Below are 5,916 nucleotides of genomic sequence, written 5' to 3'. Positions count from 1 at the left end.
CTACATAGTGTATATTTTTGTATTTCTCCGGGGCCCAGGGGCAATAGCCCAGGTAAGCCAGCCCTTCCTATGTCAGAAAATAACCAAGGCCTATTCACCTTATTCCTATGTGTTTCTGGATCAATCAATACAATTTCTGAATCCTTCAAATGTACATTTTGGTGTCTTGAAGTTTCCTATGACCTATAGGCATAGGCGGAAATCCCAGGGGGGACGGGGGGGACACGACCCCCCCATCCTGGGGAAAATATGATTTGTCCCCCCCAATCTATCACTGTAAACATAACTATGTAATTTCAATAATATTAATAATACGCAATGAAAGCACTTGTGCTGATTATAGACACTTAATAGCGCGTTTTTAAATTTCACAAGATTGCGACCCCCCCGCCCTTTGCCTCACAATGGTTTGATCCACTGCCAGTTCTTTAGCTGGCAAGGTAATAGAGGGCTCGTATCTACTGTCCGAAAGGCACTCCGTAACTGACGTGAGGTAATCCAGTCAATCGCGCCTTAGCAATGTATATATTTTTTAATGTTGCAGGGTTCACACACTAGCTGAATTTGCAGAGCTAGCGCGCAAACTAAAGCAAACATTAACTATCAAGCTAGCTAGTACCTATTCCATTTATGTGGCGTCGTCAAAGATGGAATATTTGCTATCGTCAATTTATTCCAAGATTAGCATGCAGCTGTAGTGCTTCAAAGTCCCTGTGATAAGGTTAGCGATAAACTGAAGTCCAAACTGAACAGAACTACACTCTCTTATACCATTGTCTTAAATATATTTAATGGTCTCGTTGCAAAAGCTAAATTGTCGCTAGTGAATTTTTTATTTTTTTCACCTTTAACCAGGTAGCAAAGATTATAGCAAACACCACAGAAACGGAATTGGTGCTCGCTAGCTTTGCAAATGCAGCTATTGTTGGAAGCCTGCCAATATGAAACAAACTATGTTAAAATTTCAAAACGTTGCAGCATGTGTTGTGTAAATGTGTGTGTGCAGCTAGACCGGTCAGCCAGCCAGCCAGGTAGAAAAATGTCAGAAAAAAGTAAAAAGACGGACATCAGAGTATTTTTCAGTACACCAAAACGCAAAGTAAGAACTCTAGTAGCCTAATATCTCAAAGACCAGTTGATAAAATGTTCATAAGAAATAAGTGAAATGCTAATGGAAATATTTCACAATGATGTCATTAGGCAGAGCAGGCAACAGATGGCACACAGACAGCAGAGCTGGGGACAGATATGCAGGGACAGACTGGCAGAGACAGGGAGTCTCAGGTAAGTTTGTTGAGTCTTTGTTTGGCAACATTATGAAAGGTTCTCAATTTTTTTGATTTGTAAAATAGGGACATAATTGGAAAATGCCATGAATACCCCCACTCTCAATTTAAACTGGTGACTGAACCAAGATTTGTTTAAGGCAATGGTATTGCTGTTGTGATTAATTGTGTAGTTTTGGGTACCGGTAGTTAGGAGTACAGCAAACACCTTATTTCTTTTCTAGGAGACAGACTGAGTCAGTGAGGGTGGTGAAAGGGAAAGAGCCAAGGAGAGAGACTTCAGAGGACAGTGTCACAGCCACGGCAGGACCAGGTGTCACCCTTGTTGCCAGCAGCACCAGTATAGGGGACAGTGGCACAGCATCGTCCAGTTACCTCAGTGATGACACAAAACCATATCAGCCACACCCACAATTTATAGAACCGCAAACTCTTGCAAACGTTTCAAGAGAGAGGAACACTGCACTGATAAGGAACATTGCTATAACTATTATTATTAGTAGTATTATAATGATTTAAACAAGTTGGGACAACCCTTCAGTTAACTACTGTACCTAACAATTATCCAGTAGTAGTGATTATGGTCCCTCAATATACATTTAACATATTACAACATAGTCTGTGTTACAGCACTACTTTTGGTGTCCCCCTCAGGAATTGCTCCTGAGAAAATTTCATGTAATTGTCCCCTCCAAGGTTGATATCAGATTTTCGCCCCTGCCTATAGGCCGAGGGAAATGCATTCATTTTGCAATGTATTAGCCTGTTTCTTAGGTCTATAGAATATTTACTACACAAGTGAAATATCAACATCAGTCATGTCGATTGTATAGGATTCCAGCGCCTTGACAGATGCACACACACCACTGTGGTGACACGTCCCCTATATGACTATCTCTGTCCCCACGTTGTGATTCCCCTCCCCCACTCCACTTTACCGCGCAGAGCCAGAGAGGGAAAATAACTTTCATCTGGAGAAGCTCGTCCGGTAACACGGGGCGGCCCATCTGCAGCTCCCCGCTGTTCCTAAAAGAAAGGTGAGCAATATCATATTTTCAAGAATTGAAATGATATGGAAAGTTATTTTCATGCTGTAGTACAATTCCACCACCATAAATCGTTGTATTGGTTTATGAACTATGTTAGCCTAGTTAGCTTGTTTGTTGCTAGTGCTAATGTTCGCTCACTATCTAGCTAATGCACTAGTGAGACAATGTTGTTGACATTTGGGCGGGTAGCTTGATTAGTTAACATAACTGTTGAAAAAGAGACTGATATTTTATGGCTATTTCAGTCAATTCTATCAGTGTGGTTATAAGTAACATGCATAGACAGCTAAATGGGACACGTGATCCCCATAGATGAACTTGAGACGGTAGCAGTTTGATAACATTAGATGGTGTTAGTTTAGCGAGCTAAAGTTGGCTGGCTGGAAACCAGGTGTTGTGCACCCCACCTTGCATCTCATAGCAGAGTGGAAGAGGGAAAGTCACAGATGGAATTTTTTACTGCTTCTAACGTGCTTGTTTTGTAGTCATCTAACAAACATACATTATGTCTCTTATAAATTGTAGGTTAAGCCATGAATGTTGATTGTCTGACAGCCTTGGTATAGTTAAGCAGTAAAGCACAAGGAAAGGTTGAGGACTGTTCTTACGTAAGAGGCAACGCGGAGTGCCTGCCTGGTTACAGCCCTTAACCTTGGTATATTGGCCATATACCACAAACCCCCGAGGTGCCTTATTTCTTAAATATACCACAGTTTCAGCCAATCAACATCCAGGACCCAAACTACCCAGTTTATAATGTCTGCTTTATTCCACAGATTAAGGATTTGAGTTGGCCTGACGGAGAGATCTTCCAGGCGACTCCGGCCCATGGAGGATGCAGAGCATCACATCAGATCAAACATTGATAAACCAGTACTTTACCAGCGTTTTATCAATATCTTTAAAGGTAAGGTGAAGATTGAATATATTTCTGACAGTCCTAAATATGACAGCTATGAATTAGATGAATCAGATATACATTTTAGAGGTTAGTGGGAAACAGTGAATTGGGATATATGGGCACAGTCACCCAGGAAAAAAGGTTTAAAGGAATAGCCATGTCTTTGTATTATGGTCATAGGGTTCTTAAAGGTCCACTACAGTCACACGATGCTCCATCTGAAATCTCCTTCCACCTGAAAAGGCCCACCTTGAAAACCAATCATTGGTTTAGAAGACAAAGTAAGAGTGACAACTGAATCTAGCCTCTTGAAAGACAGAGCAGCGCATCCCCCTCCCTAAACCCCCTGCTGCACACCTGAACCTCATTTTGATTGGCAGTGATATGTGTGAGATCACTTTTAGACAGTGTGAGGTCATTTTATGAGAACAGTTGTTTTTGGAGAAGCTTGGCAAGTTGAATGGGGTGATCATGTGACCGGAGTGGACCTCCAGACAGTGATTATTCTCTGTAATAATTGACAAGCACAATGCAATATCTCCTAATGTTTGTATTTTGTGTCTGCTAAGGACGGGGAGTTTTTGCCACTGAATTCATATCCAAAGGAGACTTTGTTGTGGAGTACCGAGGTGAACTGCTTACACAACAGGAGGGCGAGGTCCGAGCTGATCAGTACAATGATTCTGCAAAGGTGTTTCTTTTCGATGTTCAATGGAAAGGAAGAACATGGTGGTAAGTAGGATTGATGAGAACAAAATAAACATATTTCTGCCTTTTGAGATCTAAAAAAAGCAACAACATTAAAATGGAGACAGACATTTAAATGGTTGGTGGCACAATATGCACTGTAGGCCTATCTCAGGCCCAGATCCTAATTTGACCTTGTCCGTGACCTAAACAGTAAGGAACAATATTAGTCTTCAAACCAACTGGTTCGCTATCAGAGCATCTGCACTCCTTTTTTAAACAACGCGTTAGGGACTTTTCTGCCCCTTTTCTGAAATAGAAACCCTGTGCTGCAATATCTTCATTAAACTGTGACATGTTATGTTTCTATGCAGCATTGATGCATCTGAAGAAGACTCCTCCCTTGGGAGACTCGTTAATGATGATCACTAAAGACTCAATCTCAAAATGAAGGCCATACAAGCAAACCATGAGCCACACTTGTGCCTCTTCGCGACTCGAGATATTGCAGCTGGCGAAGAGTTGACTTATAGTTACGGTGATTCAGACTGGCCATGGAGAACACAGGTGAGGAACTTTTTTTTTTTAAAGATGCTAGATGAAATTACCACCCATCTTGGAAGAGCCGGGATGATGAGCAATTCACTACCCTGTCATGCAATATGTTGTGATGCAGACAGTGTCTCTTAACTACCAAGATGTAATTGATGTCTAATTGTTGTCTTGGTTCACTTAATTCAGGTCATCAAAACTGAATTGTCGTCCAGCCCAAAACCTGGTAAGAACTTTACTAAAGTCATAGATCAATATGAGTTTATTTTTTTCTATTATCACATTTACTATTTCACTTTCACAAATACACATTTATAGTCTAACATCAATTGCACTGGAATGCAGTGCACTTGTTGCATACATCAAAAGTTAACTAAATATACAATACATTGAAATATATGAAATAAAAACCTTATCAATAAGAACTCAGTAGTTAGGCTCTTGTGGGCTCATTTAGTAGCCCAACTCATGAGGGATTTGCTCTTCTCCTGAAAAGTTCAGTCCTGCATCTGACCAGAATAGGATGTTCAAAACTAAACGCCACACCAGGCATTTCCTGTGTGCTTTCTTATACAGTAGGTCCCCAGATGTATACAATGCATTAGATCACGTTTTTTGATTTGAGGGGATTTTTCAGTGTTTTAAAAATGTTGATTATGTTTCAGCATCCAGGGGTTTGTCAGTTTCTACAAAAACAGTCTCTTAGTGCATAGATGTCTGTGACTATTTTGCCTGTTGGTCACAGGCTGGGAGCAGAACAGGGGCTGTGGCAGAGCAGAGCACTTAGGGGTGAAGTCCCTTGCTCAAAGGCAAAACAGCAGTAGGTAGTACACAGGGATACACCGGTAACCCACCGGGCTTCAATATCACTGTATACTACCTCCTGCCGTTGTGCCCATCAGCAAGGCACTTTACAACACACACATCACAGGCTGATAGCAGGACAGGGTCTCCAAAAAATGATTGTTCTCTGTAATAATTGACTAGCACAATACAATAACTCCTAATGTTTGTATTTTTGTGTCTGCTAAGGACGACAAGTTGATTTACGGGGAGAGGTCGGGTAATGTAATTATGTGCCCGAGCACAAAACACCATATATGTAATTTTTGTCCTGTCTAAATCTGCCACGTCGGTCATTTTTAATTCCAACCAGAATAACCTAATGTTTTTTGGGTCTCCTGAAAGTACTAGTCCCGTGCGAATCAACATCAAGTTTTATTTGTCACATGCGCCGAATACAACAGGTGCTGACTTACAAGCCCTTAACCAACAATGCAGTTCAAGAAATAGAGTTAAGAAAATATATGCTAAATAAAATAAGTCAGCTTTTGCAGACACGTCTCGCCCCGCATCAGTATAGAAAGGGTCCCTAGCAAACTGCATCAGTATAGAAAGGGTCCCTAGCAAACTGCATCACCTTTGTGGGGAGACTAAAATC

General features: G+C 41.1%; 1 long non-coding RNA gene across 1 annotated transcript; it reads left to right on the top strand.

The window, feature by feature from the left end:
• Positions 1 to 2,301: 2,301 nt before the first annotated feature.
• Positions 2,302 to 4,387, top strand: LOC120036193. The gene is made up of 4 exons (XR_005474441.1): positions 2,302 to 2,323; positions 3,112 to 3,242; positions 3,806 to 3,968; positions 4,298 to 4,387. It is a non-coding gene; the product is annotated as an uncharacterized LOC120036193 (long non-coding RNA).
• The last annotated feature ends 1,529 nt before the right edge of the window (positions 4,388 to 5,916 follow it).

Source organism: Salvelinus namaycush, unplaced genomic scaffold, assembly GCF_016432855.1.
Source record: "Salvelinus namaycush isolate Seneca unplaced genomic scaffold, SaNama_1.0 Scaffold1238, whole genome shotgun sequence".
Taxonomy (NCBI): domain Eukaryota; kingdom Metazoa; phylum Chordata; class Actinopteri; order Salmoniformes; family Salmonidae; genus Salvelinus; species Salvelinus namaycush.
The sequence above is the reverse complement of the archived record's forward strand: the minus strand, read 5'-3'. Positions and strand labels throughout refer to the sequence as shown.